The following is a 16,027-nucleotide window of genomic DNA, read 5'->3' as shown; positions in this document are numbered from 1 at the left end:
TTAGCTACCGGTAGTGTTATGCTGGGATTCGAACCCAGGTTGCTGGTGTGATAATCCAGCAATCCCCCACTAGGCCACCAGGGGGATGACTCAAGTGCAGAGGCGTGAGCCGTAGGTAGAGTATCAAAAAAACAATTTATTTACAATATTTACAATCCAATGGAAAAAACAAAAAGAAAATCCAAAAGCTCAGAAAATGACCAAAAATAAAAATATCCAAAAGGTTCAAAGTCCAAAAAACAAAAGGAAAGGCAAAAATGCTGAACGCTCAGAAGATCAAAAAATACAAAGTGCAAAGAAAGCAAAAACATCAAAAACACAAGGGCACAGGCAAGATACATGGGACAGAGGAAACTAGCACTAGACAACATAGCATAAAGACTCCGTGACTAGGGGAACAAACAGAGGGGTATTTATACACAAACTAATTAAGGAACAGGGCGGGGCAGGAAACAGGCAATCAAGACAAACACAAAACACAGTGGCGGCCTCTAGAGGCCAAAACAACCATGACAAGATAAACATAACAGCAGCCTCTAGAGGCCAAAACAGTCCCAGTCCTAACAGGACCCCCCCAGGAGCGTCTCCTGACGTTCCCAGGGTGATCTGGATGGGCCGAATGGAAGTCCTGGCACAGTCCTTTATCTAAAATGTCCCGAGCGGGGACCCAACAGCGTTCCTCAGGGCCATAGCCCTCCCAATCTACCAGATATTGAAGCCCGCCGAGGACCCGGTGGGAGTCAAGCAGGTGATGCATGGTGAACACAGTCTGACCCTGGAAGATGCGGGGGGGTGGGGGATTCCTAGGGGCAGGGGCATACGTGGACGTAAGTACGGGCCGCAACAGGGAAACATGGAATGTGGGGTTGATCCTCAGAGTCCGGGGCAACTGGAGCCAGTAGGCGACAGGGTTCACCCTGCGCACCACCTTGAAGGGGCCAATGTAGCGAGGAGCAAGCTTGTGGTTCTCCACCTGCAGCGGAAGGTCCTTGGTGGACAGCCAAACCCGCTGCCCAGGGCGGAAAGCGTGGGCAGGTCTTTTATGGCGGTTGGCCTGAGTCTGGTTGGTTCTGGAGGTCTGGATGAGGGTCTTCCTGACCTTGCTCCAGGTCTTGCGACACCATCTCACATACTGGTAGACCGAGGGCACCCCCGCGTCCTCCTTCTGGTCCGGGAACAGAGGTGGCTGGAACCCGAATTGGCACTGGAATGGCAAAAGCTTGGTGGCCGATGACTGCAGGGTGTTGTGGGCGTACTCTGCCCATGGCAGCCAGGTGCTCCACGATGTCGGGTTATCCATAGCCAGGCCTCACATGGTGGTTTCCAGGTCCTGGTTGAGCCTCTCTGTCTGGCCATTGGACTGTGGGTGGAACCCAGAGGAGAGGCTGGCAGTGGCTCTGATGACCTTGCAAAACCCGTGCCACACTCGGGAGGAGAACTGGGGTCCCCGGTCAGAGACGATATCCTGTGGGAGACCAAAGACTCGGAAGACGTGATTAAACAATAGTTTAGCTGTTTCAAGAGCAGAAGGGAGCTTGCACAGTGGTAGGCCTTGGAGAATCTGTCAACTATGACCAAAATGACAGTGTTACCTTGTGACTCAGGGAGACCCGTGATGAAGTCGACTGCCACGTGGGACCAGGTATGCCGTGGAATGGTCAGAGCATCAGGAGACCCTGGGGATGCTGTTGTGGGTTCTTGCTTCTGGTGCACACTTCGCAGGAAAGGATGAATGACCTCACTTCCTTCTCCATGCTAGGCCACCAGAAGCATCTTCTCAAAAAGTCCAGGGTCCTTCGAGCTCCCGGATGGGCGGTGAGAGGGGACGAGTGACCCCACTGGAGAACCTTGGCCCGGGCTTGATGTGGGACATACAAGAGGCCCGGTGGCCCCATCCCAGGACCGGGGTCCTGGCGTTGGGCTCGTCGGATGGCCTCCTCAATACCCCAGAGGACAGAGGCCACAATCCAGGACACAGGGATAATAGGCCCAACTTCGCTCTCCCTGTTGGTGGGAGCGAACAGCCTGGAAAGCGCGTCAGGTTTGGTATTTTTGGAGCCGGGGCAGTATGATAGGGTAAAGTCAAACCGACTGAAAAATAAGGCCCACCTAGCCTGTCATGGATTGAGTCTCTTTGCTTGCTGGAGGTACTCCAGGTTCTTGTGGTCCGTCCAGACCAAAAATGGATGTTGCGCTCCCTCCAGCCAGTGCCTCCACTCCTCAAGGGCCAGTTTAACTGCTAGCAGTTCTCGATCCCCCACGTCATACCGGGACTCCGCAGAACTCAGGCGGTGGGAGAAGTATGCGCAGGGGTGCAACCTTCCTTCCGAGCATTGAGAGAGGACCGCGCCGATGCCACTGTCCGAGGCGTCCACCTCGACGATGAAGGGTTGCGAAGGGTCCGGAAGGACCAGAATGGGTGCCGTGCAGAAACGGTGCTTGAGGTCTTTGAATGCCTTTTCCGCCTGAGGAGACCAGACATATGATCCACCTGTCCCTTTGGTGAGATCTGATATGGGCGCTGCTACAGAACTAAAGTTCCTGATAAACTTGCGGTAGAAGTTAGCAAATCCTAAGAACCGCTGAAACTCTTTGATGGACTTGGGGGTGGGCCAGTCCCGGACGGCCAGGGTCTTGGCTGGATCCATCTGGAGTTGGCCTGTCCGTACAATAAAACCCAGAAAGGAGATCTCAGGAACATGAAATTCGCATTTCTGGGCCTTAGCGAACAGATTGTTCTGTAGCAGCCTCTGGAGAACCTGGCGGACATGGTGGCGGTGCTCCTGCACGGTCTTGGAAAAGATTAGGATGTCGTTGAGGTAGACAAAAACGTACAGGTTAATCATGTCCCTCAAGACGTCGTTGATTAGGGCCTGAAAAACAGCTGGTGCGTTGGTGAGTCCGAAGGGCATCACCTGGTACTCGTAGTGCCCAGACGGGGTGTTAAAGGCCATCTTCCACTTGTCTCCCTGTCGGATACGGATGAGGTGGTATGCGTTCCGTAAGTCCAATTTGGTGAAGACAGTGGTGCCTTGGAGCAGATCAAATGCTGTAGACATCAGCGGAAGGGGATAGCGGTTGCATACAGTGATCTTGTTCAGACCCCTGTAATCAATACATGGCCGGAGTCCCCCATCCTTCTTGCCGACAAAGAAGAAGCCGGCACCAGCAGGTGAGGTGGAGGGTCGAATGAACCCAGAGGCCAAGGCTTCCTTGATGTACTCCTCCATGGCCTTGCGTTCTGGCTGAGATAGGGAAAACAGTCTGCCGCGAGGAGGGGTAGCCCCAGGAAGCAAGTCAATGGCACAGTTGTAGGCATGGTGCAGAGGAAAAACGGCGGCCCTGCTCTTGCTAAATACTTCTTTAAGATCCCAGTACTCTGTGGGAACTTGAGATAACTCGGTGAGATCAGGAGGCTCGGCAGGAGATACAGGAGAGCTAGAGAGCAGACAAGAGGCATAGCAAGCAGGACCCCACTCCACAACCTGGCTAGTGACCCAGTCTATACGAGGGTTGTGGTGGGTAAGCCAAGGAAGACCTATAATAACTGGGAACTCTGGTGAAGGAATCAGGTGCAGGGATATTTCTTCCTTGTGACCTTGAGACTGGAGGAAGACTGGAGAAGTTACTTGGGTGACTCTTCCGTCACCTAAGGCTTGGCCATCCAGGGCAGACACAGACAGTGGGACTTCAAGAGGTGCAGTTGGGACATTGATACTTTGGGCGAAGTGAACATCCATAAAGTTTCCAGCCGCCCCGGAGTCTAACAAGGCCTGACAAGAGTGGATGAACTCACCCCAGGAGATGGAGACTGGAATGTAGACACCTTGGCCAGGGAGTTCGGGAGAGAGGGTAGGCCCTGTCACAACCCTCCCTCAGCTGGACGGGGCGGTCCTTTTCCCGAGAGCTCGGGACATGATGCTCAGAAGTGGCCAGGCTTGCCACAGTAGATGCAGCACTTGTCCCTCCTTCTGCGCTCCCTCTCAGATGCGGAGAGACGAGTACAGCCCACTTGCATGGGTTCTGGACAGTCACTGGAGGAGGTAGACGGGCTCCATGTTGATGCAGTGAGGCCGGGGAGACTCAGGACTTGGCGGCATTCTCTAATCCTGTTGTCAAGACGAGTAGAATGTGAGATCAGAGTTTCGAGGTCACTTGGGCATCCGATAGAGGCCAGGCCATCTTTGATGGGGTCAGACAAACCATGGTGAAAGGCTGAAACCAGGGCTGCTTCATTCCATCTGCTGACTGCTGCGAGCGTCCGGAATGCGATGGCGTAGTCCGCGACGCTTCCTTCTTGCCGGATGGACATGAGCTTCCTGGCTGCGTCTTTACTGGTGTCTGCCTGATCGAAGACACGAAGCATCTCCTCCATAAACAGCTTGAAATCAGAGCACTCGGGTCCCTGCCTCTGCCAAATGGCCGTTGCCCAAGCTCGTGCCTTACCAGCTAACAAGGTTATCACAAAGGCAATCTTGTGGTGATCCGTAGTGTAGGTGGTAGGCTGAAGCTCAAAGGTGAGTTGGCACTGGGTAAGGAACTCCCAGCACTCACCGTGCTTGCTGTCATACCTCTGTGGTGCAGGAAGGCTGGGTTCGCAAGGTGAAGAGACAGCGTGACGGGAGGCACTGGAGCAGATGGTGGAGCAGGAGCCGGATCAGGAGATGTGGGCAGAGGAGTCAGCTGTGCCAGGGTTCTCCTAATTTGCTGAAGCAGTACCTCATGGCAAGCAAGGGCCTCACATTGGCTCGCAAGTGTTCGTCCATGGTCGCTCCAAAGCATGTCAAAGCTGCCATAATTCCCTGAAGGTTGGCCGGGTAGACAGTTGAAACAGCCTCTGCTGAGGCGGTCATGACGGAGTCTGTTAGGGTTTTGCTGGGATTTGAACCTGGGTCACTGGTGTAATAATCCAGCAAACCCCCACTAGGCCACCAGGGGGATGACTCAAGTGTAGAGGCGTGAGGCGTAGGTAGAGTATCAAAAAACAGTTTATTTACAATATTTACAATCCGATGGAAAAAACAAAAAGAAAATCCAAAAGCTCAGAAGATGACCAAAAATAAAAATATCCAAAGGTTCAAAGTCCAAAAAACAAAAAGAAAGGCAAAAATGCTGAACGCTCAGAAGATCAAAAAATACAAAGTCCAAAGAAAGCAAAAACATCAAAAACACAAGAGCACAGGCAAGATATGTGGGACAGAGGAAACTAGCACTAGACAACATAGCATTAAGACTCCGTGACTAGAGGAACAAACAGAGGGGTATTTATACACAAACTAATTAAGGAACAGGGCGGGGCAGGAAACAGGCAATCAAGACAAACACAAAACACAGTGGCGGCCTCTAGAGGCCAAAACAACCATGACAAGATAAACATAACAGCGGCCTCTAGAGGCCAAAACAGTCCCAGTCCTAACAGGTAGATGCCATGCATCTGAATCTTTTCTCTTTGCTTCCTTCAAGACCCCAGCTATTTCATGTTTCAATGCAAACAAGACTTGTCTTCCTTCTGTATGCGCTGTCAAGTCTGGAAATACCTCTAAAATTCGCCCCTTCAGTCTTGTTTTGTTGACTGTTGCTTGTTCCATACCAAGCTCCTGTTGTTTCAGACAATAAAAGCTGGCAAGATCAGCAAGTTTTAGAATAGCCAGTTCCTCAGACTCGAGAAAATCATCAATATATGCAATTAGTTCAGCAAAAGCAAGTTCTTCAAGCTCTATGTCTGTTGCTGAATTATCATCCATATGTTTAGCTGTAGACAATTTCACTTTTCTTGCTTTATTGTACAGACTGACAAGGCACTTGGCATGATATCTTGCTTCAATAGCTATCATATCACCTTCAGATAGTTTAGCTATAAGTTTGTTGTCTTTCAAAAGACTTGCACATTCACAAACTTTTTGATCAACTTCAAATGTGGAAGCAGCATGAAGACTTGATGCGGTGTCAGACTGTTCGCAAAAGAAGCAATAGTACTCTGCTATTGACACTTCTCTGGCAATAATGGAACTGCGGTGAGACTTCATAGGGCTAAACGTTGCTTTATCCTGGGAAGCAGAATTTTCACTAGCATTATCCTGATCTACTTCATTGAATTTCCTTTTCTTGGCTCGTTCAAGCTTACTATTGCCGAAAAGCAATCTACACGATGCCACATAGCCTTGTTACTGTACAATGTCTCCACAATTCCACTTCCATCATCCAATAGGGAAATTTCAAGACCACCAGGAAGTTTCCCAAGCTTTTGGAACTCCTCTACTGTACATTGGATGCAAACGAAGAATAACCAGCACCAATATCTTTCCTCTTCGTGTTTGCTGGACATTGTAGTTCGTCTTTTGAGTCTTTCTGACAAATAATACACAGTCTCCAGTCCATAATTATAAAACTGTATACTAACAAAACTAGCAAACTATACATTTAACAATTTTCTTTGAAAAAATGATCACAAATTGTAAATAAGTCACTCTTTTCACACACTGCAAGTCTTCAACATGTAAGCAGCCATATTGAAAACCGTGGAGGCCTGGGCTCTAACCTTGGAGAATATATTAGTTTTATTAACATTTCTGCCTAAATTACAAATATTTTGAGTAAATATCATGAGAATAATATCTATTAACAATGTCATTTTCATTTCTTTTCTTTCCAGGTACAAATATAAAACCTTTGGTTGAAAAATTAACACATTTGTAATTTTTGACACAGGAAACCCACAAATTTAAAATAAACTTGCATTTAATGTACTACATTGTAAATTAGAAGTCCCAATCAATAACATAGAAACATTGTTGTGCAGTTTTTTGTCCAAAATGCTACAAATCAGGTGGTTTACAATTTTTTTTTATGGAGAGCCTCGTTTTCATGCTTGGGGATTTTGAGCATGCTCATAACTCAGCCCCGAGTGCGAAATTTGGTTGGCTCCATATCTAGAATTATTCACCTAGGCAAACTTAGTAATCATGCAAAGTTTCATGCTTTTATCATCAAAATGAACAATTCAGCATATTTTTGGACGATAACAGCTGGACTATAATTGGCATAAAAATGCCCCTTATTGCATGTGACGGCACAACAAGGCAAAAGGTGGCAGCACAGCTCCATGTTACTTTTCAGAGGGTGGCGCTCAAAAGTGCTATTTATTACATGTTTCAAATCAAATGTAACTTCTTTAAAACAATATTATTAACATCTCTGACCCTTCTCTTTTTCTCTGTCTTCCAGAATCCAATATTTTTATTGTTTTCCATAAAAGGATGCACATCTATTGACTGTGACTAGAATTTCCTCCGTCTCTGGCCGGCTTCTGGTTTGACAGAAATTACCGTGAAAAGGCCCCCCAGGGGGTCACTGATTGGTCCTGACCTCTGGTATCGGTTTCGACCAGGGTCGACCAATAGAAAGCAAGCTAGATTCTACCATCACAGCAGTGGCACGTTGTAAGGTTCGCTACGTGTGGGTGGAGCACAGAGGACGGCAGGACAGAGATCGGAGGGAAATAACAGCTTTATTGCCAAACTTTTCAGTCTAACAATCGGTATATTTAATATACACAGAGACACACACGCACGAGCGTCTCGTTCAGCCATCCGCTCTCCTCTGCTCTCAGCTCTCCCTCTTTAAATCGGGCGCGGTCACTGGGAAGACACACAAACAGGTTAATTGCTCTCAGGTGTAGTGATTCTGCCACTCACCTTCCCTGACTCCGCCCTCCTGTCACAGACCGGTGCTTGACCACGCCCCGCTGCCACACACGTCATCGGCTTTCGACCAAAATCCAACATGGCCATGCCCAGTGGTTTCACCGTCAACATTCAGAAAAAAGATCGCCGTGTCAAAAGTAATCAGTATTGTGGAAATCTGAGTGCATAATCTGACAATTCAATTTTTTTTCCTATAAAATACCCAACTCTTGTGAAGCTGAATATACTTTTTATGTTGGTGTATGGTGATTGAAAATTTGCAATTTACTATGTAAATAAGCACTTCCTGCACGGCGGGCGCTGCTGGCATTGCTACTGTAATGCGAGGTAGACAGTCAAAGTGTTTTATTTTCCACAATTGGCAAGAAGAGCCATACAAGACATTTTTTTCTATGACCTTTTTAGAACTGTGCTCTAATTCACTATTTTTGTTCTTTGTGCCACTATTGCAAAGAGTTAGCTTATGTTAAATTTATAATAAAGTACATTATGGTTATCACCAAGGCAGGTTTGTTGGGCACATCATTTCTCCCCCAAAAAAAAGAGTGTAAAAAAAGAGCTTTTTTTCTTAGTATATCAGATATATTCTATTCAGCTAGCGTGATACTGAATGAGCAGCTGAATGGAATATATCTGATATCCCACGAAAAATAAGCCATTATTATTATTATTATTACTATGGGGGCGGCACGGTGGTGTAGTGGGTAGCACTGTCACCTCACAGCAAGAAGGTCCGGGTTCGAGCCCCGTGGCCGGCGAGGGCCTTTCTGTGTGGAGTTTGCATGTTCTCCCCGTGTCCGCGTGGGTTTCCTCTGGGTGCTCTGGTTTCCCCCACAGTCCAAAGACATGCAGGTTAGGTTAACTGGTGACTCTAAATTGACCGTAGGTGTGAATGTGAGTGTGAATGGTTGTCTGTGTCTATGTGTCAGCCCTGTGATGACCTGGCGACTTGTCCAGGGTGTACCCCGCCTTTCGCCCGTAGTCAGCTGGGATAGGCTCCAGCTTGCCTGCGACCCTGTAGAAGGATAAAGCGGCTAGAGATAATGAGATGAGATGAAATGAGACTATGTAAATAAGCACTTCCTGCACGGCGGGCGCTGCTGGCATTGCTACTGTAATGCGAGGTAGACAGTCAAAGTGTTTTATTTTCCACAATTGGCAAGAAGAGCCATACAAGACATTTTTTTCTATGACCTTTTTAGAACTGTGCTCTAATTCACTATTTTTGTTCTTTGTGCCACTATTGCAAAGAGTTAGCTTATGTTAAATTTATAATAAAGTACATTATGGTTATCACCAAGGCAGGTTTGTTGGGCACATCATTTCTCCCCCAAAAAAAAGAGTGTAAAAAAAGAGCTTTTTTTCTTGGTATATCAGATATATTCTATTCAGCTAGCGTGATACTGAATGAGCAGCTGAATGGAATATATCTGATATCCCACGAAAAAAAAGCCATTATTATTATTATTATTACTATGGGGGCGGCACAGTGGTGTAGTGGGTAGCGCTGTCACCTCACAGCAAGAAGGTCCAGGTTCGAGCCCCGTGGCCGGCGAGGGCCTTTCTGTGCAGAGTTTGCATGTTCTCCCCGTGTCCGCGTGGGTTTCCTCCGGGTGCTCTGGTTTCCCCCACAGTCCAAAGACATGCAGGTTAGGTTAACTGGTGACTCTAAATTGACCGTAGGTGTGAATGTGAGTGTGAATGGTTGTCTGTGTCTATGTGTTAGCCCTGTGATGACCTGGCGACTTGTCCAGGGTGTACCCCGCCTTTCGCCCGTAGTCAGCTGGGATAGGCTCCAGCTTGCCTGCGACCCTGTAGAAGGATAAAGCGGCTAGAGATAATGAGATGAGATGAGATTATTACTATGGGCGGCACGGTGATGTAGTGGTTAGCACTGTCACCTCACAGCAAGAAGGTCCGGGTTCGAGCCCCATGGCCGGCGAAGGCCTTTCTGTGCGGAGTTTGCATGTTCTTCCCGTGTCCATGTGGGTTTCCTCCGGGTGCTCTGGTTTCCCCCACAGTCCAAAGACATGTAGGTTAGGTTAACTGGTGACTCTAAATTGACCGTAGGTGTGAATGTGAGTGTGAATGGTTGTCTGTGTCTATGTGTCAGCCCTGTGATGACCTGGCGACTTGTCCAGGGTGTACCCCGCCTTTTGCCCGTAGTCAGCTGGGATAGGCTCCAGCTTGCCTGCGACCCTGTAGAACAGGATAAAGTGGCAAGAGATGATGAGATTATTATTATTATTATTATTATTATTATTATTATTATTATTATACATACACCAGAGGGGAACCATCAGGGCCTTCTAGTCCTTCAGAGAAGCACAAACATATCAGCATTTCATATACTATATTTAATTTCTTTCATTCTTTCATAATTTCATGATAATTATTATATTCCAATTCTAATTTGGCCTCATTTTCTATCAAATGTGCTTCAGAAATGAAAAGGTTACTGTCCTGAAAACTTTAAAATCGAGTTATCCAATGAGATTGTTTTGTTTGTTGTGTCTAGGCTGAGAAGAGTTTAAAGCTGCTCACTCATGCCCCTTTTCCACAAAAGCAGTTCCAGGGCTGGTTCAGGGCCAGTGCTTAGTTTGGAACCTGGTTTTCTGTTTCCACTGACAAAGAACTGGCTCTGGGGCCAGAAAATCCGGTTTCAGGCTAGCACCAACTCTCTGCTGGGCCAGAGGAAAGAACCGCTTACGTCAGCAGGGGGGCCGAGTTGTTAAGACCAACAACAATAACAAGACCGCGAAAGATCACCATTTTTAAGCGACGAGAAGCAGCAGCTGTACAAACGCGAAGTCATCCATTATTATTGTTGTTGTTGTTGCCGCTGCTGCTTCTTCCGTGTTGTTTTTGCTTTGATATTCGCGCCAAGGTTTATGTAAACGTAGCGCCGTAACTGACGTATACAGTACAGCGACGTAACTGACGTATACAGCGACGTAATGACGTATACAGCAACGTAATGACGTGGCTCCGCTTAGCACTGCAAGCTATGGAAAAGCAAACTGGTTCTCAGCTGGCTTGCAAGTTGAACAAGTTGTGAACAGCACCAGCACTGGCTCCAAACCAGCCCTGGAACTGATTTGGTGGAAAAGGGGTATCATTGGTTAGGACTTCATTGCCGGGACAGAAGGCCATGGCAGTGTATGTTTATGTCGGAAGTGATAGATGAATTAACCAATCAGATTTTGATTTATAGTGGGAGGGACCAAAGATTTATCTCCCTCAGCCTTCTCAAAGGCCAACGTGTGCTTAACCGCTAGTTGGCGCCATCAGTGCAGCAGTGAAGTCACCTTCCAGCCGGTGTAGCGTTCATCAGCAGTGTTAGTGAATGCTAATAAAGCGGTCAAGACAGTGCTATCTATCGAGAGCAAGTAGCACAGGCTAACGACAGAGAAACTAAGATTTCTGTCTCCAGACTCTTCTTCCATGCTGCACACTTGCTACAGTATTTTTCACTCAGACTTTATTCATTTCCCTGTGTAATTTACTGAATTACTTTTAAAATCAACATCGACAGCTACACACAATGGAGTGACCTGGCAGCCTGCTGCTAATCCTTTACAAAATCCTTTACCCTGTTGATTTTTTGGTGTCTGGTTAAGTTTTGGCTGAGCTCAAGTCCCAGCTCTAATAGTCACGGTTCGCCACTGACATACACACTCTCTTTTCCAGTTTTTCAATGTCCGTTGGTATGTTTTTCTCTTGTAACTATGCGTGAAGAATATCTAATCAAGTTTTGGTAGCCATTCAGTGCGTCTTTCTCTTTCCCAGCAAACAAAGAAATGTTTGTGTGCATGCACAGCAGAAAACTTTCTCATTGGATATTCACATCAGCTCCAATATGTGACATAATGTTGTCTTGACAACAATGCAATATCATAAACAATATTCAACGCTCATTCTCCATTGGGTAGAGTGATATAATACACATGTAGGATAAACAATATACTAACAATATTGCACGCTATCAAACCAAATGAATGAAACCTGCTAGAAGGGAATAGAACACTGTAGTATGAGAGCTAGTGGGTGGAGCACAGAAGTACGGCAGGCCAGAACTGAGTTCCAAAAACTCTTTATTTTCCACTTTTCAGTGTAAACTTGTTCTCCCAGGCGTGCGCGCACACACACACACACACACACACACACACACACACACACACACACACACACAAGTCACCTGGTTGGGGAGAGAGCTCCCTTCCTCTGCTCTCTCTCTCCTTATATAGGGCGTGGTCACTGGGGAAGACACACAAACACAGATTAACAGACATCAGGTGCAGTGATTCTGCCACTTACCTTCCCTGACTCCGCCCTCTGGTCACAGACCGACGCTTGACCATGCCCCCGCTGCCACATATCCCCACCACCCGACTCAGGCCGGGCAGCCGTCCGGCCTGCAGCCGACTCCCACCCCCCCTTGATGGGAGAGGAAGTCCGCCACGACCATCTGCGCCCCCGGCCTGTGGATCACCTTGAAATTAAAGGGCTGGAGTGCCAGATACCAACGGGTGATCCACGTGTTGGCATCCTTCATGCAGTGGAGCCACTGGAGGGGCACGTGGTCCGAACAGAGGGTGAAAGGGTGCCCCAGGAGGTAGTAGTGGAGGGTGAGGACCACCCACTTGATTGCCAGGCACTCCTTCTCTATGGTGCTGTAGTGCCCCTCACGCACCGACAGCTTCCTGCTGATGTCGAGCACGGGGCGGTCCTCCCCCTCCACCTCCTGGGACAGAACGGCCCCCAGCCTTCTGTCCGAGGCGTCCGTCTGCAACATAAAGGGGAGAGAAAAGTCAGGGGAGTGTAACAGTGGCTCCCCGCACAGTGCAGCCTTCACCTCAGAGAAAGCCCGCTGGCATTGCTCTGTCCACTGGACCGGATCTGGCGCCCCCTTTTTAGTGAGATCAGTCAGTGGGCTGGTGACATCCGAATAATTAGGTATAAACCTACAATAGTAGCCAGCCAGTCCCAGGAACTGTCTCACCCCCTTTTTGGTCTTGGGCCTCGGGCAGGCCACAATCGCCACTGTCTTATTAACCATTGCCCAAGTAGAAGCCCAGATACCATACTTCCACCCGCCCAATCGCACACTTCTTCGGGTTGTCTGTGAGACCTGCTCGCCTCAGCGACCCAAGGACGGCCCTCAGGTGTTGCAGGTGCCATGGCCAGTCGTTACTATAGATTATGATGTTGTCTGAGTACGCGGCCACATAGGTGGCGTGGGGGCGGACGGCCCTGTCCATACATAAGCCGCTGGAATGTAGCAGGCACCCCAAACAACCCAAAAGCAAGTGTGACAAATTGGTGTAAGCCAAACGGTGTGGAAAAGGCCGTTTTTTCTCGGGATAGTGGAGTCAAGGGGATCTGCCAATAACTCTTTGTCAAATCCAGAGTCAAATAAAAGTGAGCCGTGCCTAGTCAATCCAGCAACTCATCAATACGAGGCATTGGATACACATCGAAATTAGACACCGCGTTGACTTTTCTATAGTCCACACAGAACCGGACTGACCTGTCGGCCTTGGGAACCAAGACAACCGGGCTGCTCCAGTCACTGTGGGACTCCTTGACGATGCCCATTTCGAGCATGGCCTTGAGTTCTTCCTGAACCACCTTTTTCTTGTGTTCGGGCAGCCTGTAAGGGCGGCTGCGCACTACCACCCCCGGGGGCGTCTCAGTGTGGTGTTCTATGAGGCGGGTGCAGCCGGGCAGGGGCGAGAACACGTCCGAAAATTCAGTCTGCAACTGGGCAACCTCTGTGAGTTGGGTCGGGGAGAGGTGGTCTCTACAGGGGACCGGAGAGGTATGCGATGTCAATGTTCCCTTTTGAACCTCCGGCCCCAGCTCCGCCTTCTCCGGAACCAACGACACCAATGCCACGGGGATCTCCTCGTTCCAGAGCTTGAGCAGATTGAGGTGGTAAATCTGTAGCGCTCCGCCCCTGTCCGTCCACCTCACCTCATAGTCAACGTCGCCGACTCGCCGTGTGACCTCAAAAGGTCCTTGCCACTTGGCGATCAATTTGGAGCTCGATGTAGGCAAAGTACGAGTACTTTATCTCCCGGTGCGAACTCCCTAAGGTGCATACCCCGTCGTACAGGCGGATTTGACATTCTTGGGCCTGACGCAAATTCTCCTGGGTTAGGTATGTGAGTGTGTGGAGTTTTGCACGCAGGTCGATAACGTATTGGATTTCATTTTTGCTTGATGAAGGTCCCTCTTCCTGATTTTCCCGCAGTACATCTAAGATGCCGCACAGCTTACGCCCATATAATAATTCGAGCGGGGAGAACCCCGTGGAGGCTTGTGGGACCTCTTGCACTGCGAATAACAGGGGTTCGGGCCATTTATCCCAATTACGTGCGTCCTCGCGTACAAACTTTTTAATTATGTTCTTGAGGGTGCGATTGAACCGTTCGACTAAACCGTCCGTTTGTGGGTGATAAACACTGGTGCAGATCGGCTTAATTCCCAATAACCCATACAGTTCGCGCAGTGTGCGTGACATAAACGAAGTGCCTTGATCAGTCAGAATCTCTTTGGGGATTCTGACTCAGGAGATGACGTGGAATAGCGCTTCTGCAATACTACATGCTGAGATATTGCAAAGAGGCACTGCTTCCAGGTATCGCGTTGCATAGTCCACCAGAACTAAAATAAAGCGATACCCACGTGTTGACCGATCTAATGGCCCAACGAGATCCATCCCAATTCTTTCGAATGGGGTCTTGATTAATGGCAGCAGGCGCAAAGGCACTTTTGGAATGACCACTGGATTTACTAACTGGCATTCGTGGCATGCCATACACCACCTACGGACATCACCACGAATCCCTGGCCAACAGAACCGGGTCATAATTTGGGCTAGTGTTTTATCCTGCCCTAAGTGTCCAGCCATAGGATTAAAGTGAGCCGCCTGGAATACCAATTCCCGGCGGCTCTTTGGGATTAAAAGTTGCGTAATCCGCTCCTTAGTCTGAGTGTTCTGCGTCACTCAGTATAACCTATCCTTCATAATGGAGAAATAGGGGAAGGATGGGGTGGCGTTTGGCTGGAGTGTTTGACCATCGATTACTCTCACTTGGTCAAACGCATGCTGCAGAGTCTCGTCTCGTGACTGCTTTAACGGGAAATCTGTGAGGGATTCCCCTAGAGAGGGAGGAGGAGCCAGTGGCTCCTCACTCTGACGCGGAGATGACGTAGACGGCTCTGTGACAGCTGCTCCCACCAATGCCGCACTGGGACCTCCCTCTACTAAACTACGGCAGGACCCACTCTTCACTAAATGAGTCATTAATTCCCGAAATCCCGGCCAATCAGTCCCCAAAATTATCGAGTGGGTAAGGCGAGGATTAACCGCCGCCTTTACACTAGATTTCTCCCCTCGAAATAGAATGTGGACTGACACTAAAGGGTAGTTGTGAACATTCCTGTGCACACACAACACCTTCATCAATTTTGCTCCCCCCAGTGCCTCGTCTTGCACCAGGCTTTGGTGAATTGAAGTCTGATTACAGCTGTAGTCCACCAAAGCCTGATATGTATCCCCTTGGACACTCACCGGTATGCGATACGCTCCAGCCCGATTGAGGGTGGTTCCTGGCATGTCGGGGATCCGGACCACCGCGCCCACCTTCATTGCTGAGCACTGATGCTGGAGGTGCCCCGGCTCCCCACAGCGCCAGCAAACCGGCCCGGGCTCTCTCTCTGCACCGGCGTTCTGGGGCTCACTCACCTGAGGGGGGGGAGAGACAGACACGGAAGTGGGAAATGGGAGGACACCGCGGGTGCGACGGGCCGGCTGGGGTGGAGCCAGCCCCCACCTCTGCGGTGGGGGAACGGGGCGAGGATGAGGAACAGAAGGGGAGGGAGAGAGAGAGAGGAGAGAGGAGAAGAGGAAACATGCTGTCCTGCCATTGGAACAGCCACCAAATGGTCCTCTGCCAGCTCGATGGCCTGATCCAGTGACGCCGGGCGATGGCACTGGACCCACTCCACGGTCCCCTCGGGCAGCCGGGTGATGAACTGCTCCAGTACCACCAGTTCGACGATTCCCTCGGTGTCACGGTTGTCAGCCCTCAGCCACCGCCAGCAGGCGTCCCGGAGTTGCTGGCCAAATGCGAACGGCCGGCCGACCTCCTCTAGGCATAGAGCACGGAAGCGTTGGCGTTGTTGTTCAGGAGTGCACCCCACATGCTGGAGGACGGCCCAGCGCAGGTCTGCATAGACCAGCCGGCTGTCAGCGGGGAGCTGTAGCACGGCCAGCTGTGCCTCGCCCGTTAGCAGGGGGAGGAGGCGCGCCACGT

Source organism: Neoarius graeffei, chromosome 5 (genome assembly GCF_027579695.1).
Source record: "Neoarius graeffei isolate fNeoGra1 chromosome 5, fNeoGra1.pri, whole genome shotgun sequence".
NCBI lineage: Eukaryota > Metazoa > Chordata > Actinopteri > Siluriformes > Ariidae > Neoarius > Neoarius graeffei.
Note: the sequence above shows the minus strand (reverse complement) of the source record.